A 19,822-nucleotide genomic window follows, 5' to 3' on the forward strand; every position below is an offset into this window, starting at 1 on the left:
CCTGGAGAGAAATAACATAAATCAGCACCACAGTCTGACAGTTGACTGACTGGAAAGCAGCTTGCCAAGAAGGACCTTGGGGATCCAGGTGGAAAAGAAGCTGGCCATGAGCTTGCAACGCACTCTTGGAGCAAAAGCAGGACAAACAGCATCCTGGGCTGCATTAGGAAAAGCATTGCCAGCAGGTTAAGGAAGGTGATCCTTCCTCTCTACTCAGCACTGATGCAGATGTATCTGGAGAGCTGTGCCCAGTTCTGGGCTGTCCGGTACAAGAAAGATAGGGACTTACTGGAGCAAGTCTAGGAAAAGGCCACAAAGGTGATTAAAGGACTGGAGCATCTATGGAAGATGAGGAGAAGCTGGGAGACCTGGGGCTTTTTACTCTGGAGAAAAGATGACTTAGGGGGATCTTATAAACATGTATAAAAATTTGATGGGAGAGAATGAAAAAGAGGGAATCAGACTCCTCTCAGTAATGCCCAGTGATGGGATAAGAGAGGATGGACACAAATGAAAACACAAAATTCTATCTATCCCAGGAAAACACTTTTTTTTCCCCTCCACTTCGAGGGTGCTGAAACAATAGAACAGGTTGCCCAGAGAGATTATGTAGTCTCCAGCCTTGGAGATATTAAAAACTTGACTGGATATGCTCCTGAAAATCCTGCTCTAGCTGACTCTGCTTGAGCAATGGGGCCGGACAAGATGATTCCACAGGTTACTTACAATCTCAATGATTCTGTGATTTGCTGGTGCTTCAGTACACAAACAGCACAGTTTGCCTGCATTGACCCAACTACAATCAGTGCAGGTGTATGCAAATACCTCACCATGATTTCTTGGTGTGCTTTCTCTCCTGCCACTGGCAGGATCACATAAAATTAAAATGTTTAATGCTAATTCACCTTTATATCTTGTGTTCTTTTGACAGTTGCTGTGCATATTCCACCACTTCAAACTTTCTGGCACGTGAACTGCCCTCATTCACCTCATTTCCACTAAAAGTCAAAATGCAGGAATTAACTCAAATTGAAGGCAAGTATGTAACTGTGACTTCATTACAGAAAGCAGAGGATACTACGTTAACAGATGCAATCACATCTGGCCCAAAAGCCAGGGAAATTTGTGAAATGAGAGTGAAATAATGCAATTTATAAAGATATTGCAATCACCTATTAATACAGGAAAAATACAGATTCACATTCAGAAACAGAAATGCAGAATACCGTACTTTAAGTGAAGGAAGGAAAATATTTTACATACTTCATTTACTAATGTTAGAAGCATTTTAACTTTCTTAAGCAATAAGCTGACAGATCTTAACACATTATTAAATAAAGGTATTTACCACTTCTTCCTCTCTTGGGAAAAAAGGGGTAGTAAAAATTTCACTATTCCTAGACTGATTTGATGCAGAAGCTGGTAATTCTAGATATCTGTAACATGGATTTCTCTCTATCTGCTTCTAGGATATCCAAATACAAAATTTATTTGAAGGTAGATGGCAGAAGCAGTTTCATAATTCCACATATTCACATTTCCAATACTATCTGGGAATGAAATCCTTTTCAATAATACAGGAAGACACAGAATAATGTCAGAAGTTCAATTATACAAAACAGTCACGCATACAATTGACTATCATTTTTTAAATTAAATGAGCTGCAGATAAAGATTTTCCAGAATGGTATGCATAAGTTGTTGTTTATTTTGAGGAAGAACTGCATCTTTCCATATACTTGGGTAATACCTATTAGTTCAAAGGTGCTATCAGAAAATAATAATAGAATAAGTATCACCAGCTGCAACTTCTTTCATGAGAATCCATTTAAATCAGCAAGGGGCTTAAAAAGATTTATTTTACTGAAAAAATTAATTTCCTCTGTGTGTAGCTACCACCTCCATACTCAATATTTTTGAATACAGGTTCTGCAGCTATGCTTGACTGTACTTAAACACATTAAAATTCCTAAATGTATAAAAAGGACTTGATAAGGTTTTAGAATTTAGTTCTACTAACTTAAAAGCAGTACTTATAAAATTACCTAGAACCCCTTTACTTCTGAAATACAGTTCTGAACGAGCAGTTTCTGGGGTTTGAGAATTAGGATGGGGAGACTGGAGAGGAGATGTGGGACTTCTTATTACTGCAGCAACCCACACAGTTCTCATTTCTTGTTTGGACATTATCTATTTAAGACCAACATCTACAAGCAAATCCCCAAGATTCATACCTGAGCTTTGTTTGACAGCAGCAGAAAGAAGATCCCCCCACCTGAAGGTTTTTTTCTTTTCCTTTTCTGAGAATCTTACTATATTTTAAAATAATTTATCTGACAAGGTAAAATATTGACTTCTTTATTATGATGACAGTGTTGGTATAGGAATTGGTCTCAAGATTCAACAGTCAGACACTAAAACCTGTGGCTATGGCAACCCAGGCTTCCTGTTGTACGCCTCACAGCACAGCGATATTTCAGAAATCAACATTGTCAAACTAGAGTTAAAAAAGCAAGCTCAGAAAATTTATGTGGTGTAATTCCCCGGAACAAAAAACTTAAAAACCCTAGTAAGGTGGCAAAGTTTAAAACTTGATGATTTCCAAACCAGATTAAATTCACAGCACAGATCAGCAGTAAAGTAAGAAAACTGAAGTTGTGGCTTCCTTTCTGTATGCTCTAAACTTCAGCTGCGTGTGAATTTTAGTTCACTGTAATTCAGGCCCTAAAAATTTGCCACTTTCAGGTCAATACTATTGTGTAACCAAAGAAAACAAGGTACTTACCCATTAAAAAAACCCCAACAAAACACAACACAACACACGAACAAAAACAAACCAACCACCCCCCACAACTAGATTTTGTTTCTCTTACACTACAAAGCAGAGTACTGTTGCTAGTTTATTAGAAGAGTTAGCACAAGAATGGGCATACTTGCTTACATGAAAATATACTGAATATATTTCTTTGGGATCTCCAGATATGCAGCACTCTGTTGGAACAGTAGTTTCCAGCAAAACAAAACCACAGTTACTCCAGTTACTCTTGGCACAAACCCAATCTGACAGCAAGATAGGAAAAATTTAGATTAAGATTTCAGAGTACTAATTGCAAAATGTTTTTAACACAGCTCAGTATACTACATTCTACCTGTAGGTGAACTGTTTTGACCAGCATCATATAAAATTATTAAAAGGATGATCACAAGTGTATGTTCTTCTCCTAGAAGAGAACACATGCAAGAAGCTGTAAATTTTCATACTTTCCTCTACACAAAGTCCTGTGTAAGAACTACCCATAGACGTTCTTGCGCATCCTTCCAATCAAATTAAATGTAACACCCTTGAGGACAGCAGACTGTAAAACCTTTCATAGGAAACGAGAACCACAGATAGGAAACTTGCTCATGCAAACAAAAGGCGCTTCCATAAGATAACTTGTCCTAAGCAAGATAAAGAACCATCTGACGTGTAAACTCAGCACAGAAAGGTAACTTTTGAACTTGCCATTAGAGCCAGAGCAACCAAAGGGAAAGACAGCGAAGGACAGAAATGTGGTGGACGGTCCATGGTTTATAGAACATTAAGTTTTCTGTCCCCTCAATAACCTGCAGATTCTAGCAGTTGGTATTTAAAAGAAAACAGGTTGACATAACTGAGGTTTCTTCTCCCAAAAAAGTATCAGAAGTAAAGGAATTGTGTAACAACTTAAAACAGATTTTAACAATCTTGCAGTTTCCATCTGTTTCTTCTGGTAGAACAATGCAAGGCGCTTAAGAAAATTACTTGTTCTTCTAGGCGCAATATTTAAAAGAGGCCTTCAAGAAACTGAATTAAAGGTTTTTCTTCATACACCTCTAAAACTGTAGGCCTCCTTTGCAAGTAAATTATTAAATCCAGTGGCTCCAGAATAATCAACAAACATTCCTGCAAGTTCAATACAGCTCAGACATCATGTCTGATCACTATTTAAATTGCTCATATGTTGTACATATATTTCAGCAAAATCACTCCCTCAGGCCTGGAAATAGTATAAATATGCATTTATGCAGGGCATGTTTCATTAAGTAACACTGACATGAAGCTTCCACGTTAGCTCCTCAAAAGCATTTTGGAATGTGTATGCAACCATTTTTTAAAAACTGTGTTTCATATAGATACATAAATACACACAAATATTTATTACATAATGGCAATACAAACATGAAAAAAAAATCCTGTTAATATATTTTTCACATTAGGGTAGTATTGATCTTGTCCTCTTCGATTAAACTTCCTTAGAGAAAGATGATTACACCTGATAACGGAGACCACGGATGTCAAACTCATTTTCAGCAGGGGCCACATCAGCCTCGCGGTTGCCTTCAAAGGACTGAATGTAATTTTAGGGCTCTATAAATGTAACTACTCCTGCATTTATACCCCTGACCTAGACAGTAAAATTTAAAGAGACATCGGCAATACTTTTAATTAAAACTTCAATATGCTCCACTGTTTGCAATGTCACCTTTAAAGTCAGAAGAGGCACTCTCTCCCACTACTATATTTTCCCTTTTACAGTTAACACTTAATTGATTATCAGGAGCAGTAAAAGGATCCTGAGTTCAGCTCACACTGTCAAATAATCCATGCTGGAACAACCCTCAGCTCTGTGCTAATTAAGGTTATAACTTCATTTTCAGGCTCTAAAGTAAACCTCCATGGGGGCTGGGAGGAAGGAAACAAGCTACCTTCCAGACCTGAAGGAAACCAACACTAGAATTCGCTGTCATGTATCATGCAGTATTTCTGCAGCAAGTCCATCAGCATTAAGGCCTAACAACAAAAAAACAAGCGCGAGGAGATAACTCCTCACATAGAAAAGCCAGCAGCCTGGCAACATAGGCAACAATCTATCAGACAAAAAATTAAATTTGCTGATCTGCCAAAGGCCTTGATGGATGTTCCCAACCCAAGCATGTGGATGGCTCCACTGCAGCAACGCACTCCACACTTTCAATTAGGCTGCGGCCAAAGGAGCAGCACCAGGTCTTCCTGCCTCACAGACCAGTGCTATAGAGAGGAGATTATATTTTATACTTGTATATAAACTCACCTTCAGTGGGAAAGAAAGCCTTCACACCAGCATTAAAAAAAAATAATTTCGACCCATCCCTTTACAGATGAGAAAAGTGGATGTTTTCATAGAGCATATCTTACAACTCTGAATAAATCTCTGATCCCCACTATGTGAATAGAAATGAACAAAAAAAGTGCTCAAAACTGAAACAAGGCTCTTTTTTCCTGCTGTTTCGCAGCACCTGCTGGTGTCTTAATGCTTTTTCAGCAAGCGAAACTGCATTGCAAAAACTGGCAGAATTACAAAGGAAAGTAATATGGCTGCAAGGCAGTAACACCCTTAATATGGCAGCTCCCTTCCTGAAACCAGCTACTTAAGTATAGGGAAAGATAAACATACCCTGTGAAGTAATTAGCTTCTATCTAAGCACAAAAGGGGTACAACGATCAGAAAAAGATTTATTAGCATCACCTATGAAAATACACAGTCAGAAATAAAAAGACTCATCAGTAGTAGGAAATGTGTCCCTGTTAAGTTAGCTAATTACATGGTTGTCAGGAGGTGGGCAGGTAAGATCTGAAGTTTACTGTAAACTGGTTTATAGTTTACTGTTACTCCTAAGATTAGCTGACACATCTCCACCTGTTGTTCATTATTTTGATGAAGTTGAACTCCTCTGAATTAATTGTGTTGTGCTGGGAATTTGCCTTACATTAAGCATTTAGAAAAAAAAAAAAAAAATCAAAGTGGTTCCACAATTTCTAAGGATGAGGCTAAAGAGCAACATGCTTTTCACATATTTGAAAACATTTATCTCATGATCTTTTCTTTGATATACTTCACTCTTGAATGCAGTGGAGGACAACTTTTGAAACAGACGAAGTAAAGTTTGTGCATGTCCATGAAAAGAACAGAAAATTTGGTAAAAGTATGTGATTTTGAGAAACCATAGTGAAGTTTACGGAGACTTCGCAGAGTGATGTGACTTTGCTAACACAGTCTATATCAAAAAAATCCACTCACTAAAGCACATGCTCTTGCAAAGGCAGGAGCGGAGCCTGAGTCATCTGCTGTTGACAGATCTCTGAGAAACAAAACTGACAAAACATCCCATTTTCCTCTCATGCTGCCTCTCAAAGGGTACCCGCCTGCTACTCCTCTTCCCTCGAGTGCCAAAGACCTGCAAGGTTTGCTGAAACACGCTGACCTTGCTGAAGACACATACAGGTCTCAGTCTAGAAGCACACAGGGAAGACTGGTTCTGGTTCAGTTTTTTCTTTGCAGTAGCAACACAGCAGCTGTGACTCCTATGCAGGAATGTAAACTGTGTCTCCAGGGCAATATTTGGCTTATTGACCACATTACTCCCACCTTCTGAAACAAATGAAGCAAATGCTTCAATCTCTATATAGTCCTTTTTTTACTACTGCACTGGGACCACAATAAGGCAGGTGTCCTGTGGACAAAACAGTAGGAAATCACAGACTGGGAAAAGTTTATAATGCACATCTTTAAGTTATGCCTTCGCAACCATCTTAATCATTGTGATGCATACCTTTCATGTGCTCACCATCGCAACTTAAATGTGCCTTAAAGATCTTTGTGTGTCACTGAGATACTTGCAGCATTAGATTGTCTTTAACCAATTCCAGTGATTTTCTTTTTGTAGCCTTCAGGCTTCTGCAGAATGTTAAAAATATTTTTAAGAAATTGAAAAGCAAAAAAGACAACTAGATCACTATTGAAGAAAAGAATAAATCTACTGTATTAGCTGATAAAATATAATGTCGGTAAAAATATCCAAGACCACTATGATAGACACAAACTGTCTCTTTTCTCAATAATAACCAACTCTTCTATTTCAAGGTAAAACTAGTGAAAGGGAAAAAAGAAAAGAGAAATGTTACCATGGAAATGTTTGACACCATAGACAAATGGAAGGTCTCTAGGAAAATGGCTCAAGTTTTAAATAGCAGGTCTCCAGTTTAAGCACAAAAGCATAAAGAAAACAATCTGGAGAATACATGTTACATTTTTCTTTGCATATAGTTACTTGCCTGTTCATTTGCTTTTAGTTTTCTCAGTACCTGGACTACTATTTGCAAGCTAGAATTCCTAGTATTTTTACTGGGAAATGAACTGCCCAAATTGTCTTGAAAATGTAGGATTTCCCCTCTCCCCCACTCAGTTTTAATTTTAAAGCCTATTTCAATCTAGCAATGCAGTCAAGAGTCTGTAGCAGTAAACTCGCATTAAAAAAAAAAAAAAAAAATTATGCCACTTGTCCCAAAACCAGCAAAATAAAAGGCCAACTTACATCTCAAACAGATGCAGCCAGATTAGGGTATGTAAGTTCAAAGCAGAACTACGCAAACAAATAGAAGTAGTAATAATCATAGCTTGTAATTCTACAGGGTTTGCAAACCCAGGTTAGATTTTAAAGATTTTTAAAGAACATTTCTCATTCCCATTTGCACTGTACCGTGACACAGCAAAAGTTGTGGTTCATTTGGGAATGCAACATGAATCTGCTGGTACTGAACACAGCAGGGACAGTTTAAATTTACAGTCACTGTCTTTTTCAGAAAGGGCTTAAAATTAGCCCCTTCAAGAGATCAGTGAGTAATGTGCATTTTAAAAGATGACTGTCCTGCGGCACAGAAGAGTACATGGAAGTCATTTTGAGACAGCAAGGGGATTTTAAGAGTTTGTGACAGTGAAATATTATGTTTTAATTCCCTGCTGAAAAAGAAACTTTCAATTCTAGAGAATGGCAGCAAAATCATGATCTAAGAGTAAATTCTCCAAGTATACCAAATGGTTTCAGTGATTAAGTGAAATGGGAAGTCTGAACAGCCTGCCCTGTTCTGTCATTACGCTGTATTACGGACAGAAATGATTTTGAAATTAGATTAAATTCAGATTAATCGACACTTATAAATTTTCAGAATATTTACTTCAACCCCCGAAATACATTTGTTAATCCTAGGAGTAATGTGAAGTATGCCTCTTGTGAAGCTCTGCTTCAAATATTAAATTCATTTTAACTTCCATTATGGAAGCACAAACAGTACTGGCATAATAACATCAAGTAACATTTCACAATTGATGGTAGTGAATATTTATTTAGGTAAACTAAACCAGGACCATATGACCCCATTAGACATAAGCATGCTGACTCTGAAAGGCAGATTTGGTTTCATGGTGGTTTTTCATCCCTCTGAAAGCACCACTGTGGATTTTTAAATATTCCAAATTAGCATTTCTTGTGTCCTCCTTGTAATGAGGCGAAACAGGTTGTAAATACACAGAAAAGCCATTTAGACATGGCGCTTTTACACACAACTGAATTCTTGGCATCAAATGAAACACAGAACTTTAAAGGACTTCTTGCAGAGTCTTTGTCCAAACCAGTTAAAAGGCCAGAAGTATTTTGTAATCTTTCAATGTAAACTTATGAGAACAGGAGTAAGTAAAGGAAAATAACAAAAAAATGTGATAATATTGTAATAGTAGAAAGCTAGGCAACTTGGCCTCATGGGAGGAGCTTATTATCCCCCGGAAAAAATATTTTTCTATTGCAAACCTATATAGACTAACTTAGCTTTTTTTTTTTAAAAAAAAAAAAAAAACACACAACAGGAGGATGGTACAACAACTCCCTGCCATAGGAAAAAAACAAAGCTCACTTAAACTTTGATGTCAGCTTGAATTAATTTATTTTCGACCCACGGCAATATCCTATGATGCTGCAGGTTTTTTAATTATTAGGCATAAAAGCAGCAGCCTTAATAAATCCCAACAGTAAGGATAACGGCAGAATCACTTTCCTTTCTGCAGACTCTCAGAGGCAGTAACTGCTACGTTTATTCTGAGGGCAATGTTCAGATTGGAGATGAATCTGTAGAAGCATCTGGAGACAATGACTCAGTAAGAATTAAACGCAGAACAGACCTGTGAGATTTGCGTCTGGAAGAAGGATGCCTTTCTGCACTGGAAACGGCACTCTGCCAGTGCCAAGGCTCTGGAGATGCGCTGGATGGGTCTTGGTACCACGGAGCATTTTACTCCATCTAGGAAGATGGTGCACTAGTGAAAGCTAGTAATTTTAAATGAGGAAAGGAGATTTTCCACTCATCAGATATATATATATATAGAGAGAGAGAGAGATATATATATATCTCAAATAGGGAAAAAAGCCAAGCAACCGATATGTTGCTATTCTGACGGGATTAGGAAAAGTAATATCACAGAGAAGCAATAAAGGTATTTAGCACCTGGTTCCCCACTCCAACTCTCTTTAGATTTGCCAGAATATTTGCTACCACAGGGAAAAGACATTTTTAGCTAGAAGGAACCTTCGCAAAAGCATGGTAGAGCAGTTATGCTTTCCAGATTGGCTTAACAGAAACTCCCCACTATTGAGGAAATTCTAACAAATATAGAGCCTCAGTTAAAAGCATTCTCTTAAGAAGCTAATTCTCTCCCGTCAGATACTGTTGGGTTTTTTTCTTGCAAAGCATAAGTAATGGAATTTGGGAGATTCTATCTATGCTGCTTAAGTAACAGTTTCCTCATCATGCAGAGCACATCTGCAGAATGATCCCGATCTTACAAATGAAGTGCATCATTCCATTTGCTACATGCTGGTTTTATCTTCCACAGGCTATAACAATGCAAGTTGTAATATTCAGGGCAAAACACTTAGGATATATGTTAGCTCGCTGTATTTCTACAATCCCTGCTAAAGGGAATGATGTAAAGAATCCCAGTTCTAACTTATATTAAACACTTCTTCCTGCCCCTGGTCCTCCAGATGCATCATCTTGGTAAACTTCAACTACTGGTCCTCATAGAAAGGACAGAAAGTGCTGCTGTTTCTATCAGCACACATGTAGCTGATCCCACAAACAGGATTTGCTATGATTTAAGATATCCTATCACAATGGACCAGGTTACTTGTGAAAGTTCTCATTAGAAGAGAACTTTTAGAGTTTGTTATTTTAGCTGTCTGATTTCAACCAAATCAGCTAGCCTCAGACACAAATCTTAACCAGTCTGTTAATTAGGATGTATGATCATCCCAATCGATATGATGACCAGGAGAAGCACCATTTTTTTTGTGTGTCACTATTAAAAAATTATTAAAACCATGAAATCTAGTTTCTAAAGACAGCTACTACGGAGGAGGTGTCTCCCTTCACTAAATGCAACACTTTTTTTCTGATCAAGATTTTCCATCTGTTATGTTACCAACTAAGAGAATTTGCCAGAGAGGTCTCCTCAGATTTCACTTGACAATGATTTGGACAGGAAGAGCCACTTTTCCCACACGTCTCAGGTTCAGTTGCACTGCCTTGACCATAGAAAAAAACCACCACTTCAGTAACAACAGTAATGATCAACTTTTAAAAGTCTATGCACTTTTTTCGATCTGATGGCAGAAACTCCAGCTCTGTGTTCCCCCCACCCCACCATTTGCCTGTGTTATAACGCACAGGAAAGCACGTTCTGAGCCACCTTGATGCTCTTCTGACTGTGGACCTACCTATGGGGTTACCCCATCCTCCAGCAAAACAGAATAACTTATGTTCTTCTGCCTTGGAAAGCCCTTCTTCACACTGATATTCTGGCCAAGAACAGGCAGGCTGCAGAGCGCAAATGGACACACAGCAAAGCCAGCAGAGAAAAGTAAATGGTGACACCCTACTTCTGATAGAAGAAATGAAACTCTGGACTGATCCTTACAGAGGATCAGAAAGAGAAAAGCTTTAGAATGTCTCACCTACTTAACTGGATGGCATATGTTTGGTTCCTTATTAAGACACAGCAAGATTATCAAAGCCTGGAGCCTTCCAAAACTCTGATTTCCCATACGGAACCGGTCACATCCATGCTTTTTATTCAGACACTCCAGGTCTGTATGACCTCAAGTAAAAAAACCAATTATACAAAGCCCACATGAACACACTCTATTAAGGTAGAGATTAAGTGTCTCAAAATGGAGCAAAAAACGGAAAGGCAGGGTGACCTCAACGCCAGATGGTAAGCAAGTTATGAATAAGAAGCAGAATCCAAATCTACCTCCTACCTCCTTACCTGATGAATTCTGTCACCTACAGGATAATAAAAAAATATTCCCTCCATGTACTATTAAAAAAATATCTAGGAGCCCTTACATATATCTGTTATATAAGACACAGAGAGAGATGAAGTAACACTCTTTTCCTCTGTAGCAGAACCCATGTATTCATTTTCTACCTTTATATATACACTGAGGCTGCGTTTTGAAGTTCTTCTGCCCTTCACAGGGCCCTCCAAAGACATTCAAAATGCACAGAATCAGCATCAACAATCATCCAGGAAAATGGAAGTGTCCAAATAATTTTGGAAGCCACAATGATTCCTTTGTAACCTAAATGAAAAGTGTGCAAATATCAGACAGCTCATGAGATTCAGCACAATTCAGAAGCCATTGCCTGGCTTTGTCAATCAGATCACATACATTCACTTTCTATTTTAAAAAGTAATTCTGAGAACTAACACTTTTCAGCTGAAGTAATGCTGGTACAGCAACTTTCACTGTGGTGCAGAAAGGGTATAAGGATGTACATTGTATTTATGTGCCTTTTAAAAACCGGAGCAGAACATTTGAACTGAGAGAAGCAGAATCTTTGTATGACAAGAATTAAGAAAGGCCATGTAAAGACCAAACCGCATACTGGAAGGCACCCAGTTACAAGCAGTGAGAGAGTTCAGAAGTGGTGTTGATCTCTATTGGTGTTCTGGTAGCACCCGTCAGCTGTATTGGGATTCAGAATTTAGATATAGTCCCTTCCTTAAGAAGCTGGATTTGTAACACAGAGGAATTACCATCATTGTCTTTTATATTTCACCAATAAGGAACTAGAGCATGCAAAGTTTAACACAGCTGCCCTTAGATGGAGATGATCTGAAGTAAAGCTGGGAACCAAGGCTTGACTTTCAGAATTTCAAGGCAGTAATTTCCTCACATGACTCTAGTATCAGTAACTGGTGCATCTGAGCAATTGCAGCTGTGGGATTGACACTGACAAACTCAGCGCAAGCCTCCAAGAGTTGACATATTTAACATAATGTTCATTATCTCTTTGAAAGTCAGCAGACTTAAATAAAGCACTAAACAGAGCCTGCAGGGATGGAGTCCTGGCTATCCCAGATCAAAGATTTTTGTCCTGAAACTCCTTCCTTAACTTTTTCTCACATTCAGATTACTCTGGATGCTATTACAGTAGCTAGCCCAGGCTGATAACATGTTTATTTGGCTTCCATTAATCCTACCATCGAAAGTGAGCTACCACTAAAAACAAGTATCACAAAAGTGATACTGTCATTACTGGGATCTCACAAAAATGCACTGTTTTGAATTTACCTCTACATTTTTCTCAGTCTCTTATTTGCAACGAAAAACCATGAAAATGCATTGAGTATTAAACTTTCAGGTATCTACAGTCACCTAAATAGCACAGTGCGGAAGGCAAGAGCAATGTTCTGGGGGTCAAACCGCAAGTTAGGATTTAGGGAAGGCAGCACCAGACTCTCCTTGGAGGTGCCCAGGGAGGGATAAGAAGCCATGGACACAAATGAGGACATGGGAAATTCTGATTAGATAAATGGAAACACTTTTTCACCATGACGATGGTCAAACTGTGGGATGTGGGCTCTGAAATGCTGTAGGATTTACATCCTTGAAGGCCTTCAAAACCCAACTGGAAAAGCTCTGAGTAACTGGGCCCTCCTTGTCCTGTTTGGAAAAGGGGACCAGGTTGGAGACCTCCAGAGGTCCCTTCCAGTATGAATTATTCTCTGACCTCGCTGCTGGAGACCATCCCAAGGAACACATGCAACATAACTGCGTCTCACAGTTGCTAACAGCTTTCAAGCTGGTTATGCTTCCAGCAGTGCTGCCTTTGCCAGCCCTGCACGATCTGCTGTGAGCCACTAGCTCCATTTCACCTTGGGTCTCCCTTATCACCGGAGAGATGCCAGCTGCTTGGGGGGAGCTCCAGCCTCTATAGCCCCCAGGAGCAGGTGGCTGGCACAGCACTCTGATATGTCAGGAGGTATAAATTGTGTAATTTTTCAGGCTGACTGTCCTATGTTGTGTTGGTTTTGGTTTTTTTTAATCTATTCATGCAACAGGCATATTGTAAAGTCATAGCCAGCTGGCTATGGAGCTGGAGGTCTGGTTTTGCTAGGACTAATTATATGAAGCACTGGAATACAGTAGTGTATGGCGTGTGTGAGGCACGTATCTGTCAAACAATTTGCAAATTATATACTGGAAGTGGTATTCAAGATCCTGAGCATTACCCTCCAGTGTTACTAATCCTCTATGCAGATATGGGTTGTTTAATTGCCAATTGGGAATTACGATGACACGTTACGTGACTAATTTTTCAAACTGTAATCATGCTATTCCCTCCAATCTCCTCCTTCTACTTTTCCTGTCAATCTCCTTTCACTCTGTTTTGTTGCTGTTTCTCTTGCCAGAACCACTTTCTTTGGTAGCAAGTGGAAAACTCTGGAAGTAGACAATACAGCATTTAAATGCACCACACAGAATGGACTCGGAGAACCACGCTTTCGCAGGTTTCAAAAACAATTCTCTCTACCCAAACTCTATGCAAGGATGCTTCAAAAGCTGCTGTTTCGCAAGAATATTCGATCTCTGATTATAATTTCCCTGATGAGAAGAATTACCATTATTGCCACACTATGTTTAGAGCTAGGAGAGACACTTGTTAAGTAACTTTTCTGTGTGAGTGGTCTTATTTCTATACTTGGAGAAACAGGTTCAGGGAGCAACATTCATACAGGCATGTTCTAAAATCTTAACCTCAAATTCCTTTACATCGAATAGCTCTTTGATCCTAGAAGCAAAACACAAGGAAGCATTTTGACACAGGTCACAGAGCCTAAGGCTGAAAGGTACCAGTTGCCACATTTGTTTTTTTAACCATGTAACAGAATTACTTCCCCCCAAAAACAAATGGCTCAGGATTTCTGAAGCACAGGAGATAGAGGCAGTCAAAATGCCATTCACAATGGGCACTTCTTCACAGTACAACACTCTACAGTTTTTCTCCCCCTCAGGACAATTTCCAAAAGCATTTTTGATCAGAAGTACAGACAGCCATCACAGACATAGGCCTGGCTATTGATAAGTATGCAGGGTTAGCACAAGTAGTCAAAAATTGCAGCCCAAACGGCCAATTTTATCTTGGGCTGCAACAAAAGGAGCGTGGCTAACAGGTCAAAGGATTCAGCCCCTCTGCTCCACTCTGGTGAGACCGCACCTGGAGTCCTGCATCCAGCTCTGGAGCCCTCAGCACAGGAAAGACATGGATCTGTTGGAGAGGGGCCAGAGGAGACCACCAAGATGATCAGAGGGTTGGAACACCTCTGCTATGAGGACAGGCTGAGAGAGTTGGAGTTGTTCAGCGTGAAGAAGCCTCTGGTGAGACCTTATCATGGCCTTTCAGTACTTAAAAGGTGCCTACAAGAAAGATGGGGAGAGTTGTTTTAGCAGAGCCTGTTGCCTTAGGACAAGGGGTAATGGTTTCAAACTAAAGGAGGATGAGGAAGAAATTTTTTTACAATGAGGCTGGTGAAACACTGGCACAGGTTTCCCAGAGAGGTGGTAGATGCCCCATCCCTGGAGACATTCAAGGCCAGGCTGGACGGGGCTCTGAGCAACCTGATCTAGTTGAAGATGTCCCTGCTCATTGCAGGGGGTTGGACTAGATGACCCTTGAAAGTGCCTTCCGACCCAAACTATTCTATGATTCTATGATTTCTTCTTTGCCTCTAACAGATATTAATTCACTTATTTTGCCAGAGATTGAAACTACTTTTGACAATTGCAGTTACCTGAGATACAGAGAACCCAAGAAGTCCCCTAGGTTACAAAGCCCTGCAAACACACCAGTGAGACAAAATTACCACTGTGACTACTGACGCAATTTCTACCATCCTTTACATGGATTTCCTCTATCACACAAGCATTCATTCAAGTTTCCACTACATTGAACATCCAGGAAAAAACAAGAATACAAAGCAAATCTGTCATCAGCAAATAGAACACAATGCAAACTCTGATGTCTTCATTACCTTATTCACCTCACATACAACCTCAGAGTGTGACAGATGATGGAAAAGAATATTTCTTAATTAAATGAACAAACTCTTCCATTCATCACTGATTATCTCTTGGGAGCTTCAGTAAAAGAGGAAGAACGCTCTCTCAAGCTGGGGCCCAGAGAAACACCCCTCAGTCTTCACATCAATGGACAGAAATGGAGATGAAACCTAAAAGACCCAGTACAGGCATCTGACTACCACAATCTGAAATGAATGGAGATGCCAACTCAAGACAGCTTTAGATCATAGATGGTTTTCTCCTCTATGTTAATGTGATTTTATTTGCGGATACAAAATAAATACAAGAGTTGTCTATTAGCTCCTGAGCTAAAATAAACAAGATGTTTGCCTGGACAGATAAAGCAAAAAAAGCAGGTGTGATGTTGAACAGGAAAGTACATGAAACATACTTCCAGCACAGCTAACTGTGGCAGGCATTACCACTTATTTCATGATCCACAAGCTTAGGGTTGTATTTTGAAAGCTGAGGGGGTGGAAGATGTAAGAAGAGTAATTAACTCTCTATCCAGACACCAGTAGTGCTTATCAGAGTAAGACTTCACAAAAATCTAGGTGCAGAAAAGATATGCTACTCCAAAAAAGTACAAGAAAGCCATATACTTAGTTTGGCACACAAATTTAGAAAACCTTGTTTTTGGCAGAAAGACAGGGCAATTGCTTTTTCCATCTTCCTTTCCCCCCAAGTCACAGAAGCAGGATGAGTTACTGCCTGATGAAATATGTAAATGTATGATTTCATAGATTCTTATTGAAGCTACTAAGCAGTAAGTGCTTCACTATCTATTTCATGTGAGAGGTAGGTCTGAAGAATAAGAGCATAAAGGGACTTATTTTTTTATATGGTTAAGCATTTTAAAAAATGACAAATTAAATTCTCACTTTAACTTCTTTGATAACACAAGAATCTTTTAAGATGGTATTATTCCTGATTGCAAAGTGCATTAGCTAGAGAAAAGACACATTTGTCATTGCCATTCACAGCTAGTGGCTACCAGTCTAGAGAATTTCCAATTTTACCACCAAGAAAAAACCCTGTGCTAACCACAGCATTTGTAATACTTCTAAAGGTACCCACACATAATTGGGCAGTTGTTCACGGTTAACAGGATAAATATTTTGGAGTAAAAAAGCACTGAGGAGGCACAGAGGGTCTTTGATCCATAGGAAGTGAGATTAAAATACTACGATTTGGCAAAAAAATCTGAATTACTTGTGGACTGTGGAAATAGCCTTTATATATATATATACACACAATTACGGAGGCAGAGGAGCATACAATACAGGAATAAATAGTCTTCTCTCCTTGTGAGGAATGTATGGGAGCTAAACCTATGTGGTGCTTAGGTAGGAAAAGATCCTTCACTGCACAGACCTCTCCTCTTCATGGCCAGTTCTTCCAATTCAGAGCAGGCCCCATCAAACGTTATGAACCTGGCACCTTCAAGATCAGACTTCCCAATCAGAAAAAGCAAAGAATACGCCCATGGTGTGTCCCTTGGGGAGTGGCAGAGTACAGGCCAGAAGCTGACTTCACTCTTGGAAGTGGTGATGTCAGCACTGGCTGGAGCAAGTGATGGATTTCTGTGCTTTGTCAAAGCTACATGACTGCAAACATATAGCAGGAGAAAAACTGAAGACTCAGCAAATGCTGAAATATACGAATAACAAGGCAATTAGCAATCTTTGATAACTGATAATTAAAAAATGTCCAATGGTATGTCTACATGAAAGCTCTACTTAAAAGCTACCTTAAGAGTGCTAACCACAGCATGACTTTTTGCTTTATTACATGCATTCTGTGATGGGAATAAAGTAATAGGCATAATAAGACTTAACAAGTGAAATGTGATTTTCCCCCTTAAAAATAATTCAGCACGGTTGCCATTTAATGGAGAACAGAAAAATAAATTATAATGCAACGATATACAAAGATACTCTGACTTGACCCAAAAATCAAACATCTGATCTAGATAAGAAATTGTGAAAAACTCTGCTTACACAAGTTTTTTCTAGTCAAAATAAAAATCAGTAGATTTAGCTTTGAAATTTCACTTTTTTCCAAGAGGACTTTCATGGGTACTAATTCAATGTTGTTTAAAATAAAAAAGTTTAACAGGTTTTTCAAATTAACTTGCTTTGAAAAACATTTCCCAAACAATGTTATGCTAAGAGGATATTAGAAACCCAACCCAGAGGGGGAAAACATGAATCAGAAATCAGACTCTGTCAGGCAAGTGAACATACAGCTGTCCTGAAGAGGACGAGGAAAGGCTGATGCTCACTGGAGCTGAGGGATGTCCCAGCATGTTCCAAATCCAGCAGATGGTTGAACACTGCCACATGAGCTTGAGGGGGGACACTGAGGTGGCCGAAATGCCTGGGCAGCAAACATCTCCTCCTGAATGTTACAGTTCAGGCTGATTGGAAAGCTGAAGCACAGTGTCTTGCATTCCAGCTAATGTTAATACAGAATAGAGCCGAAATGCTCTCGCTTCTCAGAAATCCATAAAGAGCTAGCTTGTAGACCCTCTGCAGGGGATCAGAGAAACACCAAAATTGTCACCCCAAAATGGGCAGCAGCACCAGCTGGAGAGAAAAAGAGGACCGAGTGTGGGATAATCAGAGGGGTTTATTAGATTCCAAAATTGCCCAGACATGTAGAGTTTATTATAACCATCAGTCCTAACTGTTGCCTCAAATTACTCCTAAGTCTTCTGCAGGAGAGACCTGTCAGAAAGGCAAACCTCATCGCCTCTGTCAACCAAGAAAACTCCATCACGACACACAGGAATGAACACCCTACTTAGACCATGTATGTCTAGGAATAACTTTTTCAACTTGCAAGCATGTGAACATGCCAAATCATTGGCAAAATAGTATGAAAGGGAAGAATCACTTCATTCTCCAACAAAAAAGATGGCAGATTAAACATCTGATACATTTCAAAAATAGGAATAGTAATACTACTGACACCAAGAATTAGTTGGAGTGGACATGCTCTACGCAGGATCACTGTATTACTAAGGGATATATAAGTATGACATTATAGTGAAAAATTAAGAGAGGTACAAACATTATTGAGTCAACCACCCAGGAGTCAGAATGATAGGATGGTTTTTAACATAACTTTTTTTTTCCCAGCTGTCTTGAAAGAAAATCTTGTCTTGCAATCCTTTACTACTTCACACATTTGTAAATTTGAGGCGTCTAATTTGATATTGCCATCTCTTGTTCTCCCTTGTTTGACCACCACAAACCCTACATCTTCCCTCACTGCCACCAACCCAACGCTGGGGCTGTGATGGCCCATAGCCCTCTAACTGCAGAGCACCTGAAGTCCCAGTTACAGAACTAATGAAAGAGAAATTCTTCCCTAAACTCTGCTGAATACTTAATATTTCCTATCTCCACTACTGTAAGGAGTGATGTTCTCACTTGCCACTTAAGTGTCCACACTGGAAGAATCCTACGTATTTTTTATTAGCTTTTAATCTTTCACCTTTGCCAAAAGTCCATCAGTCTTTGCAAAACTGAAAGGCTAAATACATCCAACCTATAATTTGTATGCTGTTCATTATGTGGAAAAACTTTCATCCTTTCGTATTCCCCTCCTCCCAGTTCAGAAGTCCCGATATTTTTGGACACTATTTGCATAATATTTATTCCTACTACGGAAAATGTTTGACAACTCCTCTTACTGTGTTTTGCTGAATGTAGGTGGGGCCAAACACAGACAAGCATTTACATATTAACATTTAAAATATGGCTGTGATATTCTACCCTCATTCACAAGAATCCAAGCACTCGTAATAGTTTTCTGTGCTACCACAACACACAAAGGTTTTAACCATGCTGACTGTAGCAAAACTTCTGTAATAACAGTATATTAATAATACTTAGCACTTTACAGCCATAGCATTTAACTTTTCTACCACTGACCTGCAAGAGCTTAGCATCATTAAATCCATTCTGCACATGGGGAAACATGAGACAAGGAAACTTCCCCAAGGTCACTTGACAATCAGGTGAACAGCTAAAACCACAATCTGGAGCTCCTAAAACACAGATTAGTCCTCCAGACACTCAGCCACACACTCACTTCTAAATCTACTTAAGTTAGATTGCCTAATTAGCACTTGTGTAATATTTAGCCATTTTAATAGACCTCTTTTTCCTACTCTCTTCAATTCCATTTTTAGATACTTTTCTGTAAGTTGAGTGCAGCATTGCAGTCTGCTGTGTGTTATGCAAGTACAGCTTTATTCTGCCTAGCAGAATTGAAATTCTTCCCAGTGCATACTTCAGAAATAATTAAGACAGATCAAGATAGCAAAAAACCCAGCAAAGATCAACCTGCCAAAGCAACCAGTTTGCACATTTCTCGCTTTCCTCCTCCGGCTAGGGAGCAACTGAATAAACCAAAGAATGTTCTTGGCTCTTATGCAAAATCCAAGCTCTTGCCTTCCTCTTCATGGATACTGCAAGCAAAAGGATATGGTGTCTGTGAGCCACTGTGATGTTTGAGCATGGTAAAGAGAGGGAGATCAAGATATAGATACAAA

The 19,822-nt window shown here is 39.2% G+C and overlaps 1 protein-coding gene across 3 annotated transcripts in view; it reads right to left on the reverse strand.

Moving 5' to 3' along the window:
- MYRIP (myosin VIIA and Rab interacting protein) overlaps positions 1-19,822 on the reverse strand; it is a 213,899-nt gene that overhangs the window by 90,981 nt on the left and 103,096 nt on the right. The window lies entirely within an intron of this gene.

The sequence above is a fragment of the Caloenas nicobarica genome, chromosome 2 (genome assembly GCF_036013445.1).
Source record: "Caloenas nicobarica isolate bCalNic1 chromosome 2, bCalNic1.hap1, whole genome shotgun sequence".
NCBI classification, from domain to species: Eukaryota; Metazoa; Chordata; class Aves; order Columbiformes; family Columbidae; genus Caloenas; species Caloenas nicobarica.